The sequence below is a fragment of the Sander lucioperca genome, chromosome 12 (assembly GCF_008315115.2).
Source record: "Sander lucioperca isolate FBNREF2018 chromosome 12, SLUC_FBN_1.2, whole genome shotgun sequence".
In the NCBI taxonomy this organism is placed as follows: domain Eukaryota; kingdom Metazoa; phylum Chordata; class Actinopteri; order Perciformes; family Percidae; genus Sander; species Sander lucioperca.
This window is the reverse complement of record NC_050184.1, coordinates 17,033,111-17,046,156: the sequence shown is the minus strand read 5'-3', so window position 1 is coordinate 17,046,156 and position 13,046 is coordinate 17,033,111.

Genomic DNA, 13,046 nt, shown 5'->3' with positions numbered 1-13,046 from the left:
TTAGTGTCGCTTTGCCAGACCTTCCTCCACAGTGCTGCGGGAGGAGGGTCTGGCAAGTCCACACAGCATTTTGGGAAGGGAGAAAAACGTGCTCTGGTTTATTGGCATTTCTTTAAACCAATCACAATCGTCATGGGCGGCGCTAAGCACCAGCAGCAGGCCCAGTGCCTCTGCAAAATAGCCTCGGGAAGGAACTTGTTTTGGTGGAACATCAGGGATCAAGGATCAAAGGATCAAACCAAGGATCAAACTTTATTCTTAATCGTCACATACACACAGTACAATGTAGTGAAATTCTATTACTGCATTTAACCCATCCTACGTATTAGGAGCAGTGGACAGCTATACATACAGCATTCAGGGAGCAACATGTGTACGTTCAAAGATTGTTTTACTTGTGCAACAGAAAACTCAGATTGGACAGATAGTCTAGCTAGCTGTCTGGATTTACCCTGCAGAGATCTGAGGAGCAGTTAACCATAGTCCTCATTTATCCACCGGAGTTTAAAGGTCCAACACAAAGAAAGCTGAAGGTAACGGACATCCGGCCAAAAAGAGTGAAATCTGGCTGAATTTCCAGCGAGCAATCCAGGAAGTGGAACGTCGTGGATAGGGCTGTCCCAAACGATTATTTTTTAAACGATTAATCTAGCGAACATTTTCTCGATTAGTCGACTAATCTAACGATTAATTTTTCAATTAATCTAACGATACATTTTTCAATTAGCGATTATTTTCCCATTGCTCAATTATTAACAATTTACACAAAACAAATTTTAATAAGGTTCAAATCTCTATTTATTAAAATTGTTTAACTCTGCACTGTTCAAGTAAAATGAATGTGTAATGCAACCTGAAGCCAGATGTAGGCTATCAATCCAATAACAAAATAAAGTCACTTTCAGGAGGAATACAAAAATAAAAACTTAAAGTAAACAAGTGTAAAAAGAGTAGTCTGTATTTGCTTTTTTTTAGCAGTAGTAGGTAAAATAATGAATAAGCTCTTGTTTAACCTCCAAGCTCTTCTCCCTTTAATCTTACAGTAAGCAAGTGCAATTTTAGCAACATATGAAATCAGATGTATCAAATAAATCCAACATAAGGCAAGTTGCAGAGTGTCTAATATATGTAATCGATTGGGTCACTCATGATGATGGTAAACCAAAAAAATAACACTGCCGACTGATTTTGATGATGCTTAATGTTAAGTCATAGCGGGGCATTAAAACGAATCAACGGACTAACATACCATTGGGCTACTACTGGGAACACATTCCATGTCACTATGTTGATAATCGCACATGCTTGGGAGTAAAGCTTAGATCGGGCCCAAAAAATCAAGCCCGACCCTACCCGAGCCTGTGCACGTTGTGTCCTGGCCCGGCCCGGCCCGGCCCGGCCCGACACATTAACTGGAATTATAAGCCCGAGCCCGATTTAAACCAGACAATTTTTTAATACGTGGGCTGTTATAACTGACATTATAAAGGACTCGTGAGATATCTGAAACAATCTGGCCTTGTTGCGCAATTATGGAAGACAGGAAAGAAAGTAAAAAAAGAGTAAAAAAAAGAAAGTAATGATTAAAAAAACACAAATGCTTGATTAAGTGCCCGGCCCCGCCCGGCCCGAGGATAGTGGTGGAAAATATCGGCCCGACCCGGCCCGTGGGTCAAGTTCGGGCTCGGGCTCGGGCAGAGAATCTAAACTCTACTTGGGAGGGAAAGGGACAAAAAGGTGAGCAGAAGTTACGGTGTTTTGCTGCTGTTATCCTGACTTAGGGATTTTTACAAAGTCTACAGACTACCACATTGGCTCAGATTGGCATTAAGAGTAAAATACTCCCACACTTTAGAAGACCATGTGCAAGCCTTTTTATCAACGTGTTGTTGAACTTGCGAGGAATCCATACTGGCGCTGTTGCTGGAGGCAGCCATGTTGTTTTTAGACTTCTATGCGTGACGCGTTGACGCAAATTATTTGTGTCGCCGCATTTACGTAATTGATTACGTCGACGAATCGTCCCAGCCCTTGTTGTGGATATTGACTACTTTTGCTTGAGCCTTCTTTTATGAGAATAGCACTTCTTAAAAGTTGGTTGGAATATTGAGAAATAAACAAATAATAAACAATATACTGGACCCCTGCTGTCAGTAGAAAAAACTATTTCTGGAGTCTGTGTGTTGAAAAAAAGACTTGTTGGCCCTTGCTGAGGGAGATCAGGCAGTAGTCCATCTCTGATGAGTCAGTGACCTGCAGGCCAAATGGGAGGTGATGTGTGAGTGTGTGTGTCCGCATCCCTGAGTGTGTGTGTGAATTTGTAAAAAATACCAGCAGACCCTTGGAGCCTCAGCGCCGGCCATCGCCGACGCCACCCTGACATCGACTCCAAGGTGGTGCTCTGGGAACTGTGGACACGCCCACTCCGGAGGGCTGTACCTGGCACACATCACTCTGCACCTCTCTCTCTTTCTCTCTCTCTTTCTCTCTCTCTCTCTCTCTCTCTCTCTCTCTCTCTCTCTCTCTCTCTCACACACACACACCCACCCACCCACATTCTCTCACACCATTCTCTCTATAACATCTGTATCTCACTTTTACATACCCATTTTTTTTCCTTCATCCCCTTATTCCTCTTGTTTACATCCCCCACATTTTACTCCAGATTTGACTCCCTATTTCCAACATTAGTAGTGCAACATCCTCCACAATATGGTCATATATTGTTTATTAACTGAAACAATATTCTTCCTGTAGTCCCAAAGACATAAGACATAACATTCAGTGTAATACATGACATAATGCATGGATTTGGAGACGGAGCTTAAAAACTATTTCCCTCATGCTCCTGTGTCTATATACTGCTAAGAACACGTTCATGTATTTAGTCAATACAATGTATTTAAACTTTTTTCCAATAGGTTACTAATTGTTGGTTGGGGGTTTGCTGTTTGGTGTTGAGAGACTCATTTGCTGCGCTAAGTTAAATGTATTAAGCTTAAGACATGTTTTAGTTTTTTTGTTTACTTAGTTATTTCCGTAAACAAAAAAAACAGTGTGCAGCTCTATTATCTGAGCAAATACAAGTAGACCTGCTGGATCGGGACTTGGTATCGGCAGATAGGCTATTCAGTATTTTAAAAATCGGATCGGATCAGAGGGTCAAAAACGCTGATCGGGACATACTTGTGACTACAGTGTAATTTACTTTGTAATATGATTATAGGATGCAATAGGAAAAGGGTTTGTTAAAAGCCACATGAAGCTGATCCAGGATTTTTTTTAGATCCCAGAGGAGAAGAGAGGAGAGGAGAAGAGAGGAGAGGAGAAGAGAGGAGAGGAGAGGAGAGGAGAGGAGAGGAGGGGAGGGGAGAGGAGGGGAGGGGAGAGGAGAGGAGAGGAGAGATGGATGGACACATTACTATCCTTAGACAAAGCCTATAATACCATGTAATCCCTGTAAATAATTTTAACATTTTCAAAATGATATGGTGTAGTCTTTTTGTGTTCAGCTAATATTCTTCTATGTCACCTTCCTATTGTGTTTGAAATCACCTGATGGTAGTGTTGGAAAACTTGAGTCCTGTTATAAGTTCAACAGTGCATGATTAAATATTGCAGTCAAACTATGATTTTATTACTTTATCTAATTTACCTGTCTGGTGTTTTTCTATATTTTTCTTTTTTTTGTTAATGAATCATAAAAAAAAAAAAGCCTAAGCCAATTTTATTTAATAAGCCCAAAATCCCTAGCCTGGCTCCCTGGCGCCCTCCTACATACTTCCGACCAATTTTCATTTTCCTTCATTACTCCGTCTGGGTTTGTGGTATATTCTTGGGTTTTCTCCGTCCAAATATTTGGCGGTGCAATCAGCGAACAGAGGGAGTGGCTGAAAACGATGACGTTGAGTTTCGGTTACCTTCGGTGAGTTTCGTAATGGCGGCGGAGAAAGATGCGAGCGAAGCCATTCGGTCCGTTGTGGCAACGCTGTCGAATATCCAGAAGTTACAGCCCGAGTAAGAACAATCTTTGCTGAGTTTTGTTGGTGGCCATGATGTTGTGGCCGAAGTGGTGAAGGAGTGGCTAACGCTAGCAATGCTAAGCCGACGTCACGACCAAACTTTAGCGATTGGTTATGGCAGATCCAGAGTGGCTCTGGGCAGATCCAATAGTTTTAAACTTTAACAGAGTACCCGCCTTCAAGGAAGTTAACACTTGTCAATGGAGAGTGGCCAGAGTCTTTGTACAAATGAAATGTACGAGAGTCTGGTAGGACCAGGCTACAAAATCCCCCCTCCAGCTCCACCCCTACCCTCACACTCTGGGAATCAAGGTGGTAGCAGGAAATAGGAAAGAAAAGTAGTTAGTTGGTTTACCCTCTGTAGTTGGGTCATAGTAGAATATGTTTGCTGAGTAACAATGCATGCTGATCCACTTCTATAGCTTCAGCTTGCAGCAGGGGGTCACAGAGAAGAGAAGACTGCCCCCTGTCATAGGCCATCATAAATTATCTCCACAACCACTCTTCCCTTTGACATGACATTTTATATGGATATTTATTTAACAAACATATACTGAGCACATTCATCTTTCCAAGAAAACCCACATCTAGTTTAACAAATACGGCCTTTCCTATTGGACCAACTTTAGGACAAACTACATTTTTCGCCGCCTTCCTGGCTGGGCGCTGAGAGTTGTATTGTGTCTTGAGACACTTTCATAGTGTGGGGTGTAATAAATACAGTAAATGTTTTCAATTTGTCTTAATGAATAATATTTTAGGAATATTATTTTGATTCCTGTAACCGTTGTCAACTTTTTCAGTATCACTGCGGTTACCTGATTAAAAAAAAGAAGAAGCCGCTGACAGTTTGCTTTCTCTTTCTCAAGATTCCTCATCACTTCTCCAGTCTTCTCTCCGCCTCTCTCTCTCTCTCCCTGCCTCTCTCTCTCCATTTATCTGCTCCTTTCACCGAGAGTAATCCTCAAACCTTCTACATTTCTCAATCCTCCCCTCTCGCTCCTTTTTTATTGCTCCCTCACTGTTCGTAGATCTCCTCGTCCTCTCATCAACTCTTCTTTTCACCCATTCCATTCAGCACCACCTCCCCCTCCTCCATAAACCCCCCCCCCCCCACCATGGCCCTTCGTCACTCATCTGAGAAGGGGGGGTTGGGGATGGTGAAGGCAAGGGGAGGGCCTGTGGGGGTTGAGTAAGCCTGGACTTGACCCCTGCTTTCTGGGCTCCGAGTAGTCTCCTCTCCACCCTGGGCCAGTGACGGATGGAGAGACGGCTCAGCGCACACACACACACACACACACACACACACACACACACACACACACACGCAGGGAGAGTGATCTCTTTTTACTATGCTACACTCCCACGAGTAAAATACAGATAGCACCCATCTTTGTATTAAGTCTGAAACACACACACACACACACACACACACACACACACACACACACACACACACACACACACACACACACAGAATTGCAGTCTTGGAAATGGGAGACATGGAATCATGTGATGGATGTCCATTTGGGCGCCTTCTTACAAATCCATCCGTCTTTACATCACTTTACATACACATGTACACAGTAAATGTGATGAATACCTACTACAGTACAGCATTTACTGTACTGGTTTGTATAGAAGTGCACATACAGCATACACTGTATATGGCAAATCCAACTTTTGGATGAATGATATTTAATTAGGTCATCTTTTATCATTCACACTGTGTAGTTTGAAAGCTTTAGCAATTTCAAATCAAGTCCAAATAATTACCTAGTTTCCATGTTCAGAGCTTACAACCACAAGTCAGTCAGAATCAGTCTGGCAACTTAAAAAGCAGAAGCAAGTTATAGTTATAGATATAGCAAACCTGATGCTAAGTTACACATCCAGCAGTTACGGAGCAATATTAAGCTTCATTTGGAATCATGTTTATGGCCAATTGGTAAATTTAAGTCCAAGATTCACTATCTTTTAGCTCTGTTTTTGGTCTCTACCAACTCCTGCTACTCTGGTGCTGAGCAGGTAGTGTACAGTGGGGTTGTAAAGCTTTGCCACTGAAAACAGCTGCCTGCTGAGGCTGAAAACGACGCTATGATAGTGCTGAGAGTGAACTTAAACAGTGAAGTTGTGGGGCGACCTCTAGCTCACCCAGTAAGAGCGTGCGCCCCATGTAGGCTGAGTCCTTTGCAGCGGCCCGGATTCGAATCCAACCTGCGGCCCTTTGCTGCGTGTCATCCCCAATCTCTCTCCCACCTTTCCTGTCTATCCACTGTCATTGTAAAATAAAGGAAAAAATCTTAAAAAAAACTAAAAAACAGTTGTGGGCTGGACAGTTAAACAATGAGCTGAAACTCACTCTAAAGTTCCAAGTCGAGAGGAGCTGCAGATTCAGGTGATAAACGATACGAGACGATAACAGTCGATACGATACAACTTTATTGTCAGTTCACACCGAAATTAATTTTGCGTTCCCGAGCAGCTCCGCTCAAAAGAAGAAATAAAAAGAAAAATACACACAGAGCTAGACAACAATTACACTACTATAGTATAAAGATGAAGACATATCAACAGCCTTGGCAAAGAAACATGTAGGTGAGTGATCCCTTTCACATCTTTTCACAGGGACAAAGAGAAATGTCATATTTCCATTATGTTTTCCACATTCTTTTCGTTTGTGTTTAAGGTTTGACCGACCCTCTTTTATTTATGTCATCTCATTGTACCCGACTGAAAAATTTACTTCACCAACTGTTTATTTTAATGCGACCAACTCCTAATCTAGGTTGGTGTTCTGGAAAATTTCAAATTTATGCCACATTTGGATGAAAACCTGTCTATTAATTCTGATCTGAATGAGGCTACTACATCATCTCTTCCTTTCGATTCAAGTTTGTTTCCTTAAAACAATTAGTTTTCTCAATTATTTATTTTTTTATCTCTCCAGTGTGTGGATCTGTATGCACCCGCATGTGGGGAAGTCCTTTTTGTTCACGGCACTGACTAATGCCTGATACATCCCAGCTATCACCCTGGGTTTAGAGCAATGAGATGAGCTACAGCTCGGCTTGGCTGCTTTCAAAAACCTTAAACCCCTGTGTTAATAAAGATACGGAGAGGACAGAGGGGGCAACATAAAGAGAATACCACTCATGTCATTTTTATACAGCAAACATCGTATTCACCTCAGAAATCTGGACGAGGAATCACAGCGTAGAACACAAATCTAGCTCACTGGCACTTTCGCTCTGTATCCCACAGAGCAGGTTGTGCCAGCTGACAATAAATATCACAGCAGTGTATATAGTATACACACAGACTTAAGCTGGCGATGGATGCCAGTGCCAAATGCTTTTGTTATTACTGTTAGGGGCTGGCTGGTACTATGGAGTGCTGCGAAGGGCTATGGGGTGCTACAGAGCTATGTGGCTAGGTGTGAGACAGATATTTCTGAGGGAGGATAAATCAGCTGTATGGGATTCAGTGAAGACGAGCATAATTACGTGATCATTCATGTGGGTAACAATATGCAGTCAGGGAGCATATATGTGCTATATGTAACTGTACAAATAAAGGAAGGTTTCTCTATTGATTTCCCCTTTGAGGGAATTTTTTTGCGCTCCCCCCTCCGCTCTCTTCCTGTAACCTTTTTTTGCTCAAGGAAACAATCAAAACGGTCACGGAAGTCATCGTTCTCGGGTGTCTCCGAGTAATCCATCACCCCGTTGTTTTCTGTCTTATTTTAGGCCTTGCTCGGCCTCTCCTGTTGTTGTCTTATGTTTTTCTTCCTAAAAATGGAAGAATAAGTCTACGAATAGACCCGGCCTGGGTTAAGAGCTAATAATATCAGCAGATTGTGTGATTCATGGTCTTTGCTGAGGGCATGTCTGCCTGCCCAGTAAGGTTCTTTCTTTCTCTTTGCCACGGAAATACTCAAGGAACAAGGTTATCAGACCCATGAAGAAACATTTACCAGCATGTAAGTTCTCTGTTGCTGGGTCTATGCAGTAGGTTACCTCTGCTGTGCAGGGTGAGTATTATTGACTTTAGATAAAGTATGAATAAAGCCTGTATAGTTGAAGTTGATTCACCGGGCCCCTCAAATAACCTGCTGTTCTTGCATTAGTTTGTCCGTGTCGGGCTATTGAGTTATATAGGTTGGGCCAGACTGTATTGTTAGGGTTTGTCTTTCCAGTCAATTGGCCATGTGGGCCTTAAGGATATAGTCTGGATCAACAAAAGTACATTTCCAGGATAAAGCCTGGACATCCGTTCTCAAAATCCCTTCACTATCGGAAACAACCATAACTTTCGAGCCAGCAAGCTACACGCTGGAAATGGCAAGTGTTTGGATTGGAAAATTTGGATCATGCAACAATGCAGGCCTACTTGACATATTGTGATTGTAAAGATTTACAAAGAACATGTTTACGGCATTTACTCTCTAACTGGGACGTTTTGGGACTGTCTGGCGGGATTGCTATTACACACAGTTTATTAAGTATTAAGTACACACAGCGATAAACTGTTAGGAGCAAATTATGTCTGACCACTAATTTAAATAGCTCACATTACTGTGACAGTTAACTTCATTTAATATTGTATGTGGCGTTTTCTTTTATCGGAGTGCCACCGTCGCTGCGTTTCATTTACCTCGGAAGTTGGAAGCCGGAGCTAGGAATGATGTCACACCCAAGTGGACCGCGTTCCAGTACAACACGTCTGAATAACCGCTCTAGCCAGGTTAGTCATTGCTAGCAATACCAGTTGATAACAAGGCATTATGCTGTATTTTGTGCATACAAACAGCATAACAACATTTCCACAGATAGAAGTTGGACAGCACTGTTTGTACGATTGGTATGGACACAAATAAGACTGACATGTTAATAAAATGTATATTACTGCAGCTTTTACTACTGTTAATGCACAGAGCAGCCATCTTGGATTTTGAGCTCGGCTTTGCTTGAGGTACTGTAAATCAGACTTCAGGGGGTGTTCCAGTTGAAATTTTCTGACTTGGAACTCGTAAATTCCGAGTTCAAATGGAACACATCATAAGTCAGGTTAGGTTAGTGAAAGGTTAATGAGTGGGAGGGAGAGACGGAGAGGTGAGGAATGAGAAACATGCTGAAGAACAATGCTCATCTCACCTCAGAGAGGAGCAGAACAATGGTGACAAATCAGACACCTCCATGACCCCAAAGCCGAGGTCAGACACAGCTACAGTTCATGCAGCCAGTGCTACAAACCAAGAAATCCCCCCCAATATATGGTTTAAAATTAAAGTATTTCCTAAATATTTCCATTCATCCGAACATTGTTTCCAAACTAGCAAATTATGGTTCATGTTATTAACTGTAAACAGGTGCCTAATTTGCTTTTCATTTGCATTTGTATTCTAATGATCTCAGTTACAATGTATCTTCAGTCATCATAAATCTGTATAGATGCATAGATTGGTGTTAGGCACCTGCTGATTGAGTACCCAACATTGTGTGTGTGTGTGTGTGTGTGTGCGTGTGTGTGTGTGTGTGTGTGTGTGTGTGTGTGTGTGTGTGTGTGTTTTCTCACCCCACCTCCCCCCCCAGGTAAGATGTACTTTGGTTTATGGAGCCCTTGTTGTATTACAACCTTTGCCCTGTTTGTTCTGTGAACTTTAGACTGCTGAGGACGTGTTCCGCTCTGCACAATGGTCTTAATTCCACCATATAGTTGGTGTAGTTATTAATTAATGAAGTTATTTATATGTTAAAATGTAAACCTAAGTTTGGAATTGCAAGCTCTGATGACTTCCTGTTTTAAAATGAATAAAGGAAACATTGGTGTTTCTTACTACTAAAAACAGATGTGGCTTTGAATAGAGCTCATCAGTGAACAGAATAGTAAATCACGATACAGCCACGTCTCCCTGACCTGCCTTCATTGGTGACAGCCAACCAGGTAATGATCTGAAATGTGCTGCGGGGCGTACAGTGGAATCTCAATCATTGTCTGTGGCCGTGGTCCCCGGTGGCCGCGGCGCAGCTATTGTTTATTACTATTGTGAAATAAAATCACTATTAATTAAAACGTTTCAATGCAGCAATAGCCCACGCTTATTATCTTAACAGCAAGCAATGAAAATGAGTGCTCTCACTCAAAGTTAGTTAGTTCCGTTGTCAGGCAACTGCAACAAATATGCATTACATGAATAGTCTATGAAATCATCATATTTGGATATCAGAAATTTTCATCAACTTTGCATCCAAGTTATACTATTAGGTACTTCCCTGCCAACCATGTTGAAATGGAATGTGCACCGCATGCCGAGTTATAAAAATTTAGAGGTACACGACTGCACGTTGCGACAACTTGCAGCGCCTTCGCGCTGCACGCGAAAAGCATGATGATGTAATTTTCTGGCTCTCACACCTCTCACATTATAGCCACCATAAAAATGGCTTAAGGTTTTCAATGATTGAGGGTGGAGGCTCTTTCTTGATGCTCAGAAAGAGGATGCTAAACTGAATGCACATTTACTCGCATAGTCACTGAGCATGTCATTTATTCAGTATTCTGCAAATTAACTATAACTTTTTTCTTGCAATTTTCAGAGCACTGCGTTTGCGTGACATGCCTCCCAAGACTGTTTGCACACACACACACACACACACACACACACACACACACACACACACACACACACACACACACACACACACACACACACACACCATTTTGTTCCTGTCACGCAGAGTGAAGAATAGGACCTCAGGGCGAATCACTGAGCTGACAGCTGGCGGAAGTTTTGATTTAAAGGCTGAAAATTTGTTGAATAAATGTATGTGCTTCTTTCCAACATCCCATACACTCACTCTCTGGCTCTCTCTCACACACACAAAAGGCAGTAACCTAACGAGGAGCACAGTACAGAAGAGAATATCCTGTTTGGTTGGAGGCAGTAATTGAATGGAACATTCAAGGAGCAGAGCCCCGGGAAAGACTGTCGACAAAGAAGAAAAAAGACCTTTCTGACTATCGGCCATTCATTTTAATGCTGGACTGTGGCCCTTTCTCACATGTCTGTCCAGGAATTGAGTTGTAACACTGCACACACACACACACACACACACACACACACACACACACACACACACACACACACAAACATTTAGCTGTCATAGCGCCGTCCAGGAAGACAGAATGCTGCCGAGAACATGAAGGAAGGGGAAATGTAGGGCCCTGTAGCTGAATCTCTCTCTCTCTTATTGTCTTACAAAACACACACACACACGCACACAGTGAAAGAGAAACCTCTCTCTTGAATGATGAGTCAGGGTATGAAGAGGTCTGACAGACCAAATTTAAAAATTGTTGCAAAGACGCAGCAGTCATCATGGCCTTGACACCAGTCTGACCCCAGCCTTGATGCTTCCAGGTCTAAATCAAATCCAAGGTTTCGTTGTCACCACTAACTGTCAGTTGAAAGTAATGTATTAGCCTACTTAACCTAACAACAGTAAATTACATGTGTATAGCAGGAAACGCAAAGGTGGTCAAAGAAGGTATACTGCAGAGGGTGTAAATGTAAATGTATGGCTGCATATGTATTCCTAATTTTAAGCTTCTCTTACAGTATTTAGGGAGTGTACATAAATTACTGGAGTGGTGAGGGGGAGGGATGCAACATTTACTGGAGTGTAATAATTGTGTACAGTCCCTTAGTGTTTAAAAACAGTATTGGTAGTAAGTTATCTTTGAAAAAGAGATATTTACAAAATTAAAACAGGTATTGTCACTTTTTTCTCCACTTCCTTTTCCGACACATGGAATTGGAAGCACTGAGGAAGTTTTTCAAAGCCTATTTTTGGGATCCATGGGAAGGTTTAAAAGTGGTACCTCAAATGTGGAAATTGGAAAAGTAGTCATAACTTCAAATCATCTTTTAAAATAAACCAACCCAGATTCAGGTCAATAGGCTATTGACAGGATGTCCTCAAGCATCCCCACCTCTCATCCTCCAGTCACTAGAAGTTTTACTGTGACATGGCTCTAATGAAGCCACTCAATTCCCAAACAATTGAGTGAAACAGTGCGTTCCATTTGTACTCGGAACTCGGATTTTCCGAGGTCAAAGTCGGAAACACACCCCTGAGAAGCTGTTGTAACATACAGTTATAAACACTTCTGTGTCATTTGTGTCACACTAAATCAGTCGTACAAGCAGTGCTGTCCATATTCTATCTGTGGACATGTTCTTACGTTGTTTGTATGCACAGAAAAACAGCGTAATGTGTTGTTATCATTTGGTGTTGCTAAAATGGCTAACCTGGCTAGAGCTAACCCCACTATGAAAAATCAGACTTGTAAATGGAACGCATTCAACTCGCGTGTGACGTCATTCCCAGCTTTTGGCTTCCGAGTTCCAAGGTAAATGGAACACACTACAAATGCTGCAATAAGAATTGTTTGAGTGGGAGAGCTGTCTCTTTAGCACTGAGCCACACTGAAAGAAAAGCGCTAGTGCTGGTAGCGCTCTCTCTCTCTGTGTTTGTTTAGGGATGGAAGGGGTTGGGAGTGCAAGTATTGACTTTGAGGTTACAACTGTTGAGAATCTTCATTCAATTGATACTGTAGTTGGTAAAGAGTTTCATCACCTCTTTAGGAGCTGCTCAAATATCCACCTTTTAGGTGAACTCATTTTAGACATAAAGCATATTTCACTATATTACGTGTCTTTCTCAATGTGTTATTGGCGTTCTTGTATGGATTGTTGATGTATGTATTGTTAATTGTGAAGTCAACGTTTTTGTGTGTTTCATGCTGAGTCTGCACTTTTTTTGTATTTTGTATTGCCCTTTAATGCGCCTTAATGATCTACTCTGACCTCAAACCAATCCCCCTATTACATAATTATTTTTTTCCATCTGTCCCCACCACTTTTCAACACAAAGTGACTCAAACAAGTTCATTTTCACTGAAATGAGCCGCTTCAAAAGAATATTTTTTTTGTTTTTGTTTCAGTGGATACATCTATTT